This window comes from Suricata suricatta, chromosome 1 (assembly GCF_006229205.1).
Source record: "Suricata suricatta isolate VVHF042 chromosome 1, meerkat_22Aug2017_6uvM2_HiC, whole genome shotgun sequence".
NCBI lineage: Eukaryota > Metazoa > Chordata > Mammalia > Carnivora > Herpestidae > Suricata > Suricata suricatta.
The window spans coordinates 127,240,723-127,258,458 of record NC_043700.1 but is presented as its reverse complement, the minus strand read 5'-3'; the positions used below and the strand labels follow the sequence as shown (position 1 = coordinate 127,258,458).

General features: G+C 38.1%; 1 protein-coding gene across 4 annotated transcripts in view; it reads left to right on the top strand.

Annotated features, from left to right (window-relative positions):
* The window catches only part of ARHGAP24 (Rho GTPase activating protein 24), a 484,571-nt gene that overhangs the window by 274,937 nt on the left and 191,898 nt on the right, over window positions 1–17,736 (top strand). The window contains exons 1-2 of one of the 4 annotated variants that reach the window (XM_029943717.1): window positions 4,272–4,305; window positions 4,750–4,837. The exons of the other annotated variants lie outside the window; for them this stretch is intronic. The gene's annotated coding sequence lies outside the window, so the exon portion shown is untranslated. Of the gene's footprint in view, window positions 1–4,271; window positions 4,306–4,749; window positions 4,838–17,736 lie in introns of those variants that run through there. 4 annotated transcript variants of the gene reach the window in all.

Sequence of the window (17,736 nt, the reverse complement as noted above, 5' to 3'; positions counted from 1 at the left end):
AAATGCCACCCATCTACTTAGATTAATAAGCAATCTGCACTGTAGGGAAATGGCACTTTTTTCAAAAACGATTTTAAATGATGTTGTTTGCTATCGAGCTATAACAGTGTTCAGGCAAGAAATCTTTTCTGCCTTGGTGTTTGGGAGGACAGCTGCAGTGGTGTTTGGGAAAAGTCATTTTCTTCCAAACAAAAATCACACTCTCTTTGCCAGTGATTACACAGCCACCTTTCTGATGTGGCTGGACGCCGAGAATGCTAAGCCACAATGTGTCTGAGCCACAGGACCCAGAGAGGCTGACTCACTGGAACAGGTAATTAGGAAGCAGTAGGACATGAGACGGGAGAGGAAATCTAATTTACAGCTCGCTGGAGAGCTCTGAATCAGTGTGGAAGAGAACTAAGATGGAAGATTAAATTATCTGTGAGCTCACTTCTCTAAAATTATTTAGTCTGTCCCTGTTTTTCTTTTTTTTTTCATTTAGAAAACATATGCTGTGAATGCAAGGCTTTAGCTTCTGCTTCTGAAGAGTTGGCAGCTGAGAGCAGTTTCTTGAAACCACCTGGAAAGGATAGAATTGGCTTTAGGATATCTGCTATTTCAATAAGGGCAACTACGCTGAGTTCAGGAAATGAAGAAGATGTCAGGAAGCTCTTAGGACCTTCTGGCAGCTCAAGGGTATAATTCTGGCCCTTGCGTTAACAAACTTCAAGGGCTTAGAAGTACCTTGTACTGATACAGCTTCCTAGGGCCCACGGGGGACTCTTTCCTTATTTCCCGTGATACCTAGCTGCTGAGCCACAGGGAACCTGCAGAGTTAAGTCAATTGCAGAAGTAGATTAGTCTTTACCTTCATGTTTATGCACTTATATTAGATGTTTGTTGGCTGAAGAGTAGTAACCCAGGCAACAATATAATTAATTCACTTAAGATATACTGATCAATGCGTATGCTATAGTAGACACTGTTCTGAATATTGGGGATGATGTGATTTTAAAAGCCAATATATTATGTTTCTAATCTTATTTATAACTTCCAGCATATTTCTGATCTTAGAAAGCTCATTCCAGAGGAGATAGAGTAAACATATTTAAATGGATGAATAAATAGATAAATAAAAGAACCAGTGATAATTTCAGACAGTGGCAAGTGCTATGAAGAAAAATTAAAATTGAAAACTGGGGTAGAGAGTTTGTGGATGTAAGATGGGCAGGAGGGTAATTAGCTAGAGCAGTTAGGAAATCTTTTTTTTCTGGGAAGGTAGCATTTGTGATGAGTCTTCAGTTCTGATAAACTGGTAGTCCTGTGAAGTTATGAGGAGAAAACATTCTAGACAGATGGAACAGCAAGTCAGGAAAGCAGTAGGAAAGATAAACAGGAGTGAAATTATGTGAGACTTAGGAAGCCATCGTTAGGCATCTGAATCCACACCGTGGGCAATGGAAGACCATTGCAGGGATGAAGCAGGGGAATGGTTGGAAACTATTAGACGGCATGAAATGGGATAATGGGAAACCACTGGAAGGTGTGAAGCAGAGGAATTATGGGAAACCATCAGAGGGTATAGCGAGGGGAATGATTGCCCTGGCTGCTGGGAGGAGAATGGATTTTGAGAAAAGGGCAACAAAATGAGTATGAGGTTGAAGGCTGAATTGAAGAGAGTTGATGCTAGAGATTTTTTTATGTTCATGGTTCCCTGGGACTATTAAAAACACCCATGTATGATATCTCCTCCCAAGCATAGAACATTATAATCTGGTAGCTGTCCATGCAGTCACTTCCCTGCACTGCTATCACGAAAGACATTTCTGGGATTCCTTAGTAAAAGCCTTCCTCCAGTGTTCCCGTAAACCTAAAGCTGAGAGGGGATCAAGAGTGTGAATTCCGAATGTTATGCCTGTGTTAATATAGTCTGCCCTGGATTTCACCTCTGCCGTAAGCACTTCTTCCATCACTGAACTTCAACTCCACACATCCAGGCTTCATAACACAGTAACCAGTCCCCACTAAACAACGCGAGGCTTCTAAAGTCCAGAGAATGCCCAGAGTAGGGCAACCTGGAGTATTTCCAAGAGACCTAAATATAGAGGGACAAATTTTTTTAATGGTTTTATGTCGCCGTGTTATTTTACATTGTGTTGAATTCACATATTGACAGTACATGCTTACCTTCCAATGGGTAGAAACAAACCATGTCATGAATTACAAAGTCAGTTTGAGGACCAATTTCCTGTTGCTGGCACTGGTCACCCAAATTGCTAGTTCCCTCTTTGCTTAACCTATTTTGAGAAACTTTGGGTCTTACATTTAATGCCTATAATCTATTGTCTGTGGCTCAGCCCACTTCTGTTCCAAACAACCTGCTTGTGTGTGACTTCTCTTTACACCTTCCTTCCTGAGTCCAGTCAGCAACCCTGAATCACCCTGACTCATTGCATCTAAGTCTCTGTATCTCCCCTCGCAGCCTCGCTCTGCTTTAGGGATTACTCAGATTTCCTTCCTGTTCCTTCTGACAGACAAAAGGCAGAATGTTCAGATTAAAAGTTTAAGAAGTAAAGGAAAAATAGGGAATACTTTTAGTAAACCCAAGTAATATGTATCAGTGTCATATTTGACATATTAGCAATATAAATGTAGATGTTAATATTTTTGGGATTTACATTTGCACAGAGCTCTATTAGACCAAATTAACTGAGAATGGAAGGAGAATAATATTGTGTCAAAAAGTACAAAGTATGGTTAACAGATTACTTTCCCAACTTTCATGTTTTGAATCAGTTGCTTACTTTCATGGTTGGAAAGTTGATACAGTACCTATCTATTACTCAACATTTTGAGTTCAAAAAACAAATTGTCATTTAAAAACTGTCCTTTTCTAATTCTTTAATCACAATTACACTATTTTCTTCTAAAGACCAGCGCAAGAGTAGGTACAATATCATTTTAAGTAGATGGGAAATATCAAAGTGCATTTCTGAACTGAAGAATGCATCTCAATTTGAAAATGGGTTTTGAATGGTCTGAGCATTTGCTATTTGTGTCTTTAAATTGTAGCATGTAATGTAGATTTGCTTTTAAAGAGTCAGATCAAATAGAAAGATTAAAAATAACCAGAGCAATTTCAATCTCAGCCACTTCATATTTTGACTTATCTGACCCTAAGACAGGTGTTGTTGAGAGTAGGCAATTCAAGGGAGAGAATGTAAATAAACTTCAGGCACATGCTTGTGGTGTGAGAATGGATAAGAAGATAGTTACAGAAAATTGGCCTTCCTTCCTACCTAAGCCCCTTGATGTTATTTGACAATTATGCACTTTTCTAAAAAAAGTTATTGCTTTTCGTGGTGCCTGGGTGGCTCAGTCGGTTAAACATCGGACTTCAGCTCAGGTCATGATCTTACAGTTCATGGGTTGGAGCCCTGCTTTGGGGTCTGTGCTGACAGCTCAGAGCCTGGAGACTGCTTCAGATTCCGTGTGTGTGTGTGTCTCTCTCTCTGCCCTTCCCCTACTTACGCTCCGTCTCTCTCTCTCTCAAAAATAAATAAACATTAAAAATTTAAAAAAAATTATTGCTTGTCAATTACTATATTCCTTAAGGGAAGAATGAGGTAGGTTTATGTTCAATTAATATTTGTTAAATAAGTTCATGAATTCATTCCTTTTAGAAAGGAAAAAAAGTTTTAATTATTATAATAAGAATATCACTCTTCAGTTGGAGAAAAATAATTTCTTTATGTATGATAAGGAAATGTTACATGAAAGACACCAAATAAAAATTATTATGCTGCTTCTCTTTTATTTAACAAAATATATAAGCAGTAATAACAAGAATAAACTTGTATGTATGGTAAAAAAATATTGACAAGTTGGAAAGTGAATCTGTGGTAATAGTAATGTGTCTCTAGTTCAATATCACTGATACTGGCTAGAAATATTAAAGACTAACACCTGTCACAGCACCAGCCCGTATAGTCCTCGATAAGGACTAAGGGATGTTAACATCCCTTGAAAACTGGCAACTCTTGAAACAGAAAAATATTATTTAAAAAATCAACAAAGGATCAGATTATTTACTAAGTATAGAAAGAAATTGGGCATTGTAGAGAAACCTTCAGTATTAAGGATTTTAAAGTGGTATGAAATGTTTTCTCTGAGAACAGATGGTTCTCACATTGTAATTATATTACTGCTCTCTGCCAACTCATGTGGGTATTACCCAAGGATACACAGGAAAAAGGTAAACCATTTCCCTCCGGGCACACTAGAGTTGTAGAAAGAGCACTGACTTGGGGGTTGAGAAACCTGGTAACTATTCTTAACTGTGGCATTAATTAGCTATTTGAATGACCTTGTACAAATCATATTTTCTCTGGGTATCAGTTTCCTCGTCTATAAAATGAGGGCATTGGGCTAAATTATGTTTAAGCTCTGGTATGCTTTTTATGGTTCTTATTTCTTCTTCTCTCTCTCTTTTTTTTTTATCTTTTTCCGCATGCTCAACTACTACATTATTTAAGGTATATTTCCTGGTCCTTTTTTTTTCCTCCCCTCTCCGTCTTTTTCTTCAATATATGGGATAGGAGAACACTGACTAAGTCTGATGGGTGGGAGGAGGAAGAAAATCAGCTACAGGAAAGGTTTATATCCCCCTCTACAAGAAAACTTAAATATAGCTACTACAGCTTTGAAAGGAATGGTTTATGTCCAAACAGCATTTTCCAGACAAGCTCTGTACTTTTTTGCCAACAGAATTAACTTTAAACTGAATGCAGTAGACAGTTAAACAAGAGTCGGCACTGGAAACAGCTGTGAGTAGACAAGACCAGTTACTTATAAGGTACTGTTTTTTACTCATTGAAATCTCCTTCAGGGTTTATTTGTTTCGGGCACAAGTTTTGCGTGGTCATTTGACTTTTTCCCCCACCTCGCCTCTATTCTGAGAGAAAACACACTCTTTAAAATACCTTAGTTTCTTGGCTGTATTGTTTTGTGGCTGTTGGTATTTGAGGCTTTTGTCTTGTTTTCAGGAAACTAACAATTGTTATTTTAAAGTAAAATAACAACTGTTATTTTATTTTAAAGCTTAGTTTAGCTTTGTCCTTTGTTGCATCTTGTCACGGGTGGTTTTGTTTTGTCATTCACGTCAGATTTTTAAAAAGATAGGCGTTAATATTATGGAATGTACAGAACGCTCTTGATTGAAGCGGGGGACAGGTTCGACTTGAAGTATGGAACCAGTACAGAGCTCAGACAGAGCTGCTCCAGGCACTTGAGCAGACTTGGTCAAGGCTCCCTGACCTCATCACAGCTTGGTGAATCTGACCTGGGAAACACACAATTTTGAATTAGGGTTTTACCTTTAATCTACTATATTTGGGGAACCTGGGTGGCTCAGTCAGTTGAGCTTCCAGCTTCGGCTCAGGTCATATCTTGCGGTTCGTGGGTTCGAGGTCTGCGACAGGCTCTGTGCTGACGGCTCAGAGCCTAGAGCCTCTTTCAGATTCTGTGTCTCCTTCTCTCTCTGCCCCTCCCACTCTCGCACTCTGCCCCGCTCTCTCTCAAAAATAAATAAATATTTAAAAAATTAATCTACTTATATATTTAATTGTTCATTTTAACCCTTCCTTTCTTTCATTTCCATTTATTTTTTTAAATTCTGGCAAGCCTTTTTTTTTTTTAATAAGGTTTATCTTCTTTATGTTCATCCACCTTAGAGAGACAATAGTTCCAGGCTCTCAAATCACTGAGCTATGGAGGCTCTCAGAGCGGAAGGGGAAGAGCCCAAAGTGGCAGGGGAATGGACAGAAAGGAACTACTGTCATCTGAAGTGTCACTCTTTCTCCAGAGACCTGGCTAGCTAATATATAATATTTGCTGCTGGTCAGTAAACAAGTCATGAGACAATTAAGGAGTTCTACATTTGTTGACTTTCCAAAAAGTGAAGCTTGAAAGTTTGCCATTGAAAACTGCAGAAGTTTTAGAAAGAATTTAGCCATTTTTGGGTAGTTAACTTTCTGAGAACCAGTATATATTTTGATGTCTCTCTGGAGGGAACTAAATTCAATTTAACGTTTTCTGAATTGCCTAGCCTTCTTATCATGGGTACACGTTGTAGACTGTTTCTATAATGTAACAATGCGTGGGAGACCTATTTGGTGGTATGCACGGCTTTTACTCCTGTCGAAAGGTCACACAATCACTATCCTTTTTTTTAAATTGTTTTATTTTTATAGGACTTTTTTTCCTCCTGTGTCCTTTTTTCCTTCCAGCATCCATATGGAAGTGTGACTTCTTATGGGTGTGGACAGTGTGCATTCTTCTCACAACTCCCCGCAACCTCATCCACGTCTTTAAAATTATTATTTCTTTTGTGCTGTGCACAAGAAATCCAGGGGGAAAAAGTATATAAAAAATCATGGAAGGAATGAGAAGCAATAACTTCATTCGAGGGCCCAAGAGATTCTCTTATGAGGAAAGTGCACAGGCCAAAGCGCAAGACATGGTGACATCTATTTTAGGTGCTCAGGAGACTTTTGGTTTATGTCCAAGTCCTTAGTTGTGTTCTGTAGTAGGAGTTGCTATGGAAGAGTGGCTCTGGGCTAAGTAAGGCATTACTGCGCTAGATACAGAAAGTGCTGTTTGTTCTCCTTTCTATAAAGTTACTGGACGTATGTGTCAAGGAATCAGTGACTAACCAAATCTCATGGGGCAGACTTAATATTAATCGAGTACTAAGTATTTTATTTTAGTTCCATTTACACATTTGCTATTCATATGCATGCGTGGCTGGGAAATAGCATCATAATGCTTTGTAGGAAAGAGTTAGGGAAAAGGAAAAATATTTCTCATCTAGTCTATGCAGATCTTTCTGTCATTATGCTTTAAGGAAAATATATATCTTTTTCAACTGTTTCAATAATGTCTTGATTTCTTTGACTGTATCCTCACTTAGCTACAGCTTCTTTTAAGCTGAAAATACGATAAAGGAGCAGAATTTAGGAGCAGAATATATAATTTCCTGTCATTCGATATTTTTTTTATGTTGTATCTTGCAATGCAAAATGAATCACTGGTTTCTCAGTGATCTTGATAATTAATCCCACTCTACCCATGACAAAAATTAAAACTGGGTATTAGAGAGATACATGAAACTATAAACTGAGTCCAGAGCAATTCCAACTTTAATTAGAGTCCATTGCTAATGGCTTAACTATACAGCTTATTTAGAATGATGTCTGAGGCCTTTTGTTTAAAAGGCTTTTTTGCTTAAGCTCTTTTATTCTTTCTTTTTTATGAATATGTATATTTTTAATGTTTATTTATGTTTTTGAGAGAGCATGAGCAGGGGAGGGCAGAAAGAGAGGGGGACAGAGAATTCAAAGCAGGCTCCACACTGACAGCAGTGAGCCCGATGCCGGGCTTGAACCTATGAACAGTGAGATCATGACCTGAGCCAAAGTCAAACGCTCAACTGACTGAGCCACCCAGGCACCCCTTTGCTTAAACTCTTTTTAAAATACAAGTTTCATATAGTTGGTGCAGAAATTGTTACTGGGAGTTAAAGCATCTAGTTCTGTATATGACAAACTCTTTCTATTTGAAACAATGAATTAAGCGACTGCCTTTTGTTTACAACTGTGAATTTAGGGTCCATGTAAATTTAGAAGCACTGTCTAAAAGCTAGAGATTTTTTAATTTTGGTCCTTTATTCCTTCAGTTAAATGACATGGGTTATTGTTTTTTTAATATTTATTTATTGTGAGAGAGAGGAGAGAAAGGGGGATAGTGGGGGAAGGGCAGAAATAGAGAAGAGAGAGAAGCCCACGCAGACTCTGAGCTGTTAGCACAGAGCAATGGTGTGGGTTCTTGTAAAATAAAATGTTACTCCAATTGAACCATAACTTTTAAAATTGAAAATACGCTATTTTAAGTCAATGCGATAAAGCTTTTAGTTTTTACTTGATTAAGGCGTTGTGTGTAATCAAAATTCAATTTTCACATGCTTACCTAATTAGGAAATCTGCCATATGAAGGGATGTGTATTTTACAATGAGGACTGTAATATCATGGCTTAAAATTACTGAAAACTCAGCGCTGTTATGAGTGTACATTTATGAAGATTTCCATTTAGAAAGTGCTTTTTAAAACTAGAAGAAGAAGAAGCCCCTGAAGTAAATTAACGCCTGTTCGTGTTCAATGATGGTATTTTATAAGGGTCTCTCTTGACGCAGCCTTGAGAGACTGCTTCAGAAGCCTCAGAGCACAGACCCTCCTGAATTCGGTGAGCAAGTGCATGCTGCTGTCAAGTCCAATGCTGTAGGTTGTAAACACGGGACAGAAGCTATCAATATTTCCTTTGTTGTTGAACAGAGAAACAGATAATTGCTTTCTTCTCATAAAAATCAGAATTTATTTCATTTTCAAGTTTAATCCCCCAGAGAAGATCCTCAAACTCACCCAAGTATGTTCTTATATTAAGCCTTTGCTTAATGTACGAAATTGGTACTTCTGGACAATTTAGGAAGTGATGTGGTCAAAGACCAAGATTCCGTTCATTCATTTTAGTTATGCAACAAATGCTTGTTGAATATGAATTCCAATTCCTAAATTAAAAGAGCTTTAACAAAAAATAGTACTAAAACCATCCTGTTTCACTTCATGTTTTATTATTGGAGTATTTGTTATTCACTTTACTGCTGGGTTATACTAAAACATAAAAACTTCAGTGATTCCAGAAATAAATTATGACATTATTTTTAGCAAACAGCAGTTTAGAACTCTGAATTGCTGTGAAGAAAAGCATCAGGTGCCTATAGTCAATAACAATTTAAAAAGCAAACTTGGGGGCACCTGGGTGACTCAATCAGTTGAGCCCCCGTCTCTTAATTTGAGCTCAGGCCATGATCTCACAATTCATGGGCCCAAACTCCATGGCCTTGCTCTTAGCATGGAGTCTGGCTGGGATTCTCTCTCTCCCTCTCTCTCTCTCTCTCTCTGCCTCTACCCCGCCTTTTTTCTCCCTCTCTTTCAAAAATAAACACGTAAAATCTTCAAAAAAAAAAAAGTAGAGTTGGAAGACATGGAAATGTTAGCCTTTTTCCTCCACACTTTGTCTATTTAGCTGAAGGTATTGTGGAATTTATAATATATTTGCTACAAGCAGAGGCTGCTATTATTTATTTTTATTAACATTATTTAATATATTATTATTATTATTATTGGGAACCACAGCAGGATACTAGATGAACAAATAAATATGCTGAGTCTAAAACAGTTTTGCAGGCCGAATATTATTTTGGTGATCTTAAAATTTTGAAAAGTAATTTTTAAAGGTTATATAAGTGATAGAGCTCTAGGTAAACAGTGATACGTTTCCAAATTAACAAAAATAGTAATAGTATTTCTAAGGAGCAATCTTCATTTTGCTTTAGCTTCTCTCTCCAACCTGCTCGCTTTTGAATGTGTTTTATTCCAAGATGTGTTCTGTGGCCCTTCTCTGCAGAAGAGTGAATCCAGAGGGAAGACAGGATCCATGTGTCCTCCATTTCCATGCCTGAAAACGTTATAAGGAGAATTGAATACAATGGAAAGAAAAACAACTTTTTTGCAAACCTGGGGTATAAAATGCCCCACATAGATCACACGAAAGTTAACAATTATAATGATTATGAAAAGAGGGACAATATAAAAGGAGAAATAAATTATTGTCACCAATTCCACTCTGTAAGAGATTCATTCCTATTAGATTTCTTTCTGTATCTGTGCACCTAATCTAGTGTCAATATTTTGTTTTGTTTTACTTTTACAAAATTGCTTAATACTGCAGATTTGGAGTCCACCTTTTTTCATTTAACATTTTATTGGGAACTTTTCCTATATTAAAATACTTCCCTATATTAAAACACTGTATATATTAATATACAACTGCATGATATTTTTATTCTATTCTATGGCAATACCAAAAGTAACAGAATGTGTCCCCCATATTGGAGACCTACATTGTTTCAGTGTGTTCTACCATACATAAAATAAGGAAAGTATTCATTTACATGTGATTTTTGCTCATTGGATTATTTTAGAATTGTAATGACTTAAAAATTTGCAAGTCTAAATCCCTCTTTTTGCATCATAGGGGAACTAAGTCCAGAAATATTATTCGTCTAGAACCAAGGTCTCCAACTTGTAGTTTAATCTCTATATTCATCCAGAAATAATGACTGGATGATAATTATTCTGGGGAAGAGGTAAAAGCATAATTTCCTTGTCTGAGTAAGAGGTCAACCATGTACCCTATTCTCTGAAAATCCCCAGGGAACAGAAAGGTTCTCATACTAAAGAAAGAACTCAAGATTCCATGCCAGAAGTCTTTATTACACAAGGGGTGATAAATATATAATAGCTATGGGAACATTTTTAAATAGCTGTCACTTTGTTAATGAGTATTTGCTAAAGCATTTCCTGGGCCACTAGGAACATTGTGTTTATGGAACTTTTAAACAAAATATTTATAAAGATGAAACTGGGACTTGCTTAATAAACTATGTCCTTTTACTTGCACCTTTGCTTTTTCTCATTCACAACCAATGTTCAGGCTTCTGCTACACTAAAACAAACAAACAAACAAACACTCAACTTTCTCAAACAAGCTCTCTCTTTTGATGCCAAGAAAAAATTTGTGATTTTTTTTTTCTGTTTCTGCTTTCCCACCTCCCTCTGACTATAAGATTCTTTGAAGTTTGGCATTTATTTCTACCACAATACTCAGATTACCTCTCAGAGGTTGCTAATGATGGCTAAATTGACTGCTAAATCTAGAACTTGTCATCCACTGCTCGCCTCTGCTCTTTCTGCCATTGATAATGTTTACTGCCATGCTCTTCTTGAAATATCTCTATCTTTTAATGTTAAGGATCTTGTACTAGCCTACATTTGCACCCGTCTTTTCTTCATTCTCTTTAAAGGGCTCCTGTCTTCTTCCTGTCTCCTTGCTCTGGGTGTCTATGTTTGTTTTATTTCTCACCACTGTATACATTCTTCCTCATCCAGTCCCATGACTCTGACTTAAAGTCCAATCAAGAGATCTGGTCTGCAAGACCTCTGGTAGCCCACAGTTAGTACAAGTTATAATACAGGTTTCCTTTCTCTTTATGTACAACACTCATATTGGGATCTTTGGCTTGGCAGGGAAGTGGGCTGGACTTCGGTCCCAGCTTGACTGCACAACCTAGTAGTTGCCCGGCTAGTCAGAGCTCCCCATACAAGGCTGCTTCCGGCATTCTAGTGCTGCAGACTCCACATCATTCCCTCACTCCTACCGGCCCTTCAGCCTTTATCTCCTGCCCCACTTCCTATGCAGCCAAGTGACAGTTAATATAGAATTTTAAAAAGTATATTCATTGCATTCCTTTTCATTCCCAAGACCACTACCTTGGTCAGAATTGAATTACCTCTTCTTAACCCACTATTTCCTTACTGGTCTTCCTCTCTCCAATCCTTTGCCACTCCAGAGATCTAAAATTTAAAGAAATATATATATATGTATATATATACACACACACACATATAGTGTATATATGTGTGTATATATAGTGTATATGTGTGTGTGTATAGTGTATGTATATGTATAGAGAGTATATATACTATATATATGTACACTATTTAATTTTCAGAGAATCCTTAAGAGATAGTTAAAAACAGGTACTGTGGAGTTGAATTACAGGATTTGAGGGTCAGCTCTGGCACATTTTACATGTATCATCCTATGCAAGTTACTTACCATTTCTAAGCCCCCATTTTCTCACATAAAATAAGTGTAATAAGTATATCAATAATGGTTAATGTGTATCAAACCCAAATATGCAAGGGCCATAGTGTTCTGGGCAGGCCCCATGCATTCCTTTTTCCAGCACTCAAAAGAGTGCATTTTATTAGATTTATACTAAACATTCTTTAAAAATGCAATCCAGTTAAAGAGACTGGTTTATTCTTAATGAGTTCAATTATTTTTCAAGAAATCTACTCTAAAGCTAAACCCAGACCTTAGCTCAATTGCGAATGATGTAAAACAAAAGTAAGTGGGTGTTTTATTTTATTTTTAGACAAAGGCATCTTCTGGCTCATTCTTTTCTTTTAAGAAAGGGGAGCAAGAAAACGTTTTTTTTAATAACTGCAAACTATATTCTACAAATAAACACTTCTCTTTATTCAGTGTTTCTATGTGATTTTCTTAGTTTATTCTTTATGACTCAAACTTATAGTCACAAAACAAGTGAAGAAGCCAGAAATCTATTCCACATTTTTGACAACAGGCTCTCTGTCTGTGAATTTAAGAATCCACGCAATGACATATTCAAATTGAAGTGGGAATACTCTAGAGTAATGACTAAGGGGTTTCAGATGTGTTCCAGGAATATTATTTCAGTATAATTTTATCCTAGAGCAATGGGTTGACTTTGTTTTTCCAAATTGACACGCGCCTTCTACTTTGGGGGGATATGCTGTCCAAATGCCCTAGTGTGCAGTTCCAGTGTCTTGAAAGCTATTGCAATTGTCTTCTCATGTGGTTTCCCCCCAGACTAAGTTATTTGTGTCAGAGGACTCTGGGTCTTTCTTAGCATCAAAGCTTCTGTGGTTTATTTCATTTCCTCAATCTACTGATTAATTACTTATGAAGGGAAGTTGCCTAAATCATATAATATGGAAGTTGGATGGGGTCTTGAGGATCTAGTAGTTAAGTCCTCACATATTTCACCTGACCGAAGCACACCAAACTAGGTGGAGAGCCTTATCAAGGATCAAAGAGCAAGTCGAGAGGGTGCTTCTTCTCTCTAAACATCTTGTTATACTGGCAGCTTCTTGGAATAATAAATGCATTAAATCGTCTCAAAATCACAATGGAAGCAAATCTGAGTCCTCTCTTTCCTTCTCCCTTCATCTCCCAGTGTCAGCAGGAATAGCTGGATTCCAGTGGGGAAAGTAGAGATCCACCCTCTTTTTCATTCACAGGAGCTGCTTTTTGGTGGAGAAAGCCTTTCAAATGCTGTTTACATGACTTTAAACTTCCTCAGCTCTTGAAATGGGAATTACTGACAGGCTTCACAAATAATGAAATATTTATGAATCCTCCCAAAAGTGCAACTCCCAGTGCAACACAGTTTTCTCTGAAGTAAAGTAAATCTCTGTGTCAGGGATATATTGGTACATTTCAGAAAAATATCAGTATTATGTTGTGGCAGTTTTATAATATACATATTATATAGGGGAAATGGCTTGGGATAACTACATTTTTAAGAATGAATGTTTTCCTGGGGTGCCTGGGTGGCTCAGTCGGTTAAACAACTGACTACGTGATCTGGCGGTTTGTGAGTTCGAGCCGGGTTGTGCTCTGTGCTGACAGCTCTGAGCTCAGAGCCTGGAGCCTGCTTCAGATTCTGTGTCTCCCTCTTCCTCTGCCCCACCCCCAGTCACACTCTGTCTCGCTCTTTCTCTCTCTCTCTCAAAAATAAATAGACATTAAAAACATTTAAAAAGAGTGAATGTTTTCCTGCCTCCATGCGGATTTGTCACCATCTCTGTCACTTTTTCATATAAACACCTGGACTCAGCCTTTTTTCGGCCTCCCCTTTGTATTATTTGCCACTCATGGTGGCCATTCAGCCTAGAGTGTTCCTCAGCCTTGTCTTTCTTGAGATTATAACCTCTTCTGAGATGCCTTCCCTGACTCCATTCCTACCCTTACCTCCCACACTATGACTTTTATGGCCTTCACCACTTTGCCACATTTTAATTTCATACTTACTGGTTCACTTTCCTAGCTCACCTGCACTGTAAGCTCCAGGAGGCAGGGACTTTGTCTTACAGATTTGTATGACTGGCACTTAACGCATTGCCTGACACCAGATAACAAATTTGGGGGCCCAAGATGGCTCTAGTCTTGTTGTTACAAAGGGACATGCATCCTGTGTAAGGTACTCTCGCACGAAGATATGTTAGAGGATTAGGCAGCCTGTTATGACACCAGACATCTGGTTAGTTGAATGGAAGGTATAAGGACACAATGGACTTCTTTCTTTTTCCCTTTGCATAAAATATTCCAGGTTTTTGCTCTACATAGGTCTTATTTCATATTTACTAGTTTTCATAATAAAGCACATTGTCATTCAGGGGTCTATTTTATTTTTTAACAACCTTCACTCATTTCACCATTCAGGTGTTTTATTAAATTTTGTGTATCTTACTTTTTTACCATTTGCCAGAGTTTCAGCAGCCCCTTTATATGATGGAGGTTTAGACTGATTGCAGAAATTCAAGAAATATTTTGATATTCACACACAATCTGTCCCTTTACATTTTTTTTAAAAATCTCATTCATTATATGACAAGCATTGCTCCACACAAAAGGTTAATTAAGGGGAAAAAGGTACTTTGAAGATTTTTGTTTGTGGCAGGATTTGAGTTTCAAAAAGTTAGCTCCATAAATCCTTAGGATCCAAACTTTAAATGACAACAACAACAGCAGCAGTAGCAGCAGCAAAATAAAACCGATTTCCTTATCCCATTCCTAAAAGCAGATAATGGTTCTCATGGCAAGAAACCAAAGAGAAGAATCAGAGGGAAGCAAAGGGACTTTCGCTGCTTGAAGGAGGGTGGGATTCTGGAGTAGGGGCTCCATGTTTTGCCCCACTCTGCCCCACAGCCTGAACTAGGTACTTGGAAGACAGCCCTGGAAACCTAGACCAGACTGGGGGAATCTAAGAGCAGAGGAATCCATGAATCACTTCCTATATGTAGGACATGGAGGCTACAAAACTCAAATCGTTTTTTGGTGCTGTTCTGCATGGTACCAGGATATTAAAAATGGGTAGAGAAGAGACATGTCCAAAAAAACCCCCAGCTCATCCCATGTCCTCGGTGCAGCCAAGAGAGGCAGAGAAGAAGCAGTGAGAGTCAAACCTGGAAGAGCCAGAAGATAAGACAAGGGGGACTTAGTCCCAGGGTTTGTAGACAGAAGTTCAGGAACAAACCAGGGGAAAAAGCATCTCAGAGATGCCTGTGGTGCAAAGGATAATGATAACAGACCAGATTCCCACTCTCCTCTATCTACACAGAACTCCAGGTGTCCCCAGCAACAGATGGCTCCCAGGAAAGTGACAGCCCTGGATTAACTGAGATTACGTTTCAGCCACCTGACAGGATAAAAGGATAAGGAAGTTACATTTTATACACTTGACTTTGTAGACCAACATCTATTCCTTCCTTCAACATAAATCATTTTTTAACTTAAACCAATTGTTTTTAGCTGGCTATTTTACCATAGAAAATGCTAGTATAGAAATAATGGTTAAAGTCTTATCAGAAGTCAAAACTATACTTATTTTTCTTCGAAGTTGGAGGAACATCAAGGCTAGAAAGACCAAGTGTAGGATTTATCCTGTTTGGGTCTTGAGCATTGAAGTGAGAGGATTAGGGATGAAAAGAGTCATCTTATAGGAGAATCTCTACTCTAGACAGCTTAATAGAGCTTCACATTTTGGTCTGTATTTCATCAAAATGCTGATATCTAAGGACCAGAAACATCTGTTATGTTTCTATTCCTTACCAATGTTATCTGAAGTGACACAGAGAAAATATTGAAATGTTGGTAAATTGCTCAGAAGGATTGTTGCCAGCCTAAAAGTGCCTTATAAAGTGAGCCCGTACTGTAATGAGTGATCTTCACCCAAGTTCTCAAAGCACAGCTAAGCTGCCCAGCAAGTAACATCTGCTCCAAGTCTATGGGCTCCATAGAGATCACAGACAGAAACGAGAAAAAAAAATCACTTACTAGCTTTCTGAGGGAATTGCAGTTTACTCAGAGTAAAGGCTAAATTTGGACTCACCGAGAACTTCCCTATGAAGATCTAAGTCCTGAGAAGTTCTTAACTCAATTTACTGATGTGAGAATTTTCCAAAGTATGGCCTATTTAGGATTTTACTGATCCTTTGGGACATCTATGGAATTTCTTGGCCAAAACTTGGCAACAGCCTGTGGTTGGCCATTTCCTATTACCCAGTGTGCAGACAGAGAAGGGATGGTATGCAGAAGTAGTCTTGTATACATGGGTCGGGTGAGAGATCGTTACTCCCTGCAATGCGAGTGTAGGCTCTGGACAAAAATCTTTTCTGAAAGGCCAGGCATGGCATCCCACAGGCTTAACAATGTAGGGGTATAATTTGGAGAAGCAGCATCGAGGGTACCATGGTGTGGCAAATGCTATCCAGACAGACAGATAGATATCAGGCAACCAAAGATTGTATACTAAACAGATGAAGCAGGCTTTTGTTTTCAGCGAAATTAGTCAGCAGATTGGCTGGAGTTCAGGAATAGGACCTTTCTTAAGAGTGAAATGGAAAACAAAATGTGGGCTCATTAAGCAACTGGGTATTAGACACTAGATAGGCATGAAGACACCAAAAAAGCAAAAACTCAGGTTACAGTAGGGGCACCCAAAATCTAATTCTAGAGAGTGTATGGCAAGGCTGAGCTAGCAGAGAAAGCCAAATAGTAGTAAAGAGAAGCAAATTACAAATATTGGTAATCAGAGAAAGCCAGGTGCTGTGCAGGACAGTGCCCAGTCTGGACCTCTGATATGCATGGCAGGCTACCTACCGAAAGGTCCTAGGGGAGCGGAAGTTAGTGCCAGCCATTTCAGTTCATTCCCTATAGACGCTGTTATTGGGGATGATGATTGCTCCTCCCTGAGACGAAGTGTTGAGGATTCTTCAAAATCACCTTGAAAAGTCCTATTAAACCATCTTTATGATATTTTCTCTTCTAAAGACCCCTAGATTTGTACATCTCCTTGCTTTATAATCTAATTTAGAATGTTTCATTGCCTGTTTTCCAATGCCCTGATTTTAAATATTCTTTTCTTCTTATCCTCTCTCAATAAATCTGTGAATATTAGATACTTTTAGCAGGTACAAAAATCACCTGAAGAAGTTAAAATGCATATTTTTGGCCTGTCCCCAGAGTGTCTGATTCAAGGAACCTGGTATGGGGCCCTGGGATATTTTAACAAAAACTCCAAGTGATTATGATGCAGGCTGTCCATGGACCACACTTCAAGAAGTCCTACTTTACGGCACCTAAATGCTTTGGGGGAATCTGACAATTCATTCGCCACTTTATATGTCTCAGACCTCCTCTTGCTTTCCATGTAGAAGTACAAATTATCCCTTACCACACCACACTGTTTTGGGTTATGAAAATGGTCCTTATAGTAGTTTCTTGGCTCCAAACATTGAGAGTGTTAGAATACAGTTCCAAACTCAAGCTAGATTATGTTTTGACTCTCTTTAATTTTATTGTATCTGCACTTTAAAGAGCAATTTATTTTTATTGAAATTTAGATCTATTCTGGGATATGAAAATGGCTCCAATTTATACCTGAAATATAAGACTGTACCTCTTTACTCTTCCCAGAGTGAATGATCTCTCTAGTTTATTAGAGAACCATTCACGCAACTGCAAGCATAAAGACAGCTGCAGACTCTTGGTAGCAATTAAAAAGTAGTATTTGGGATATTTACAGTGTCAGTTTTAGAACTGGAAGCTGGGCAACAAGCAGTCATCGCATATGGGAAAGATTTACATTGCCTGAGTGGGATCAAATTTGATGTAGCATAAATGGAATTTTCAAGAGTTCCAGTTCCCTAGATTTTCCATGGCCACAGTATATGCTCTTGTCTCTGCTG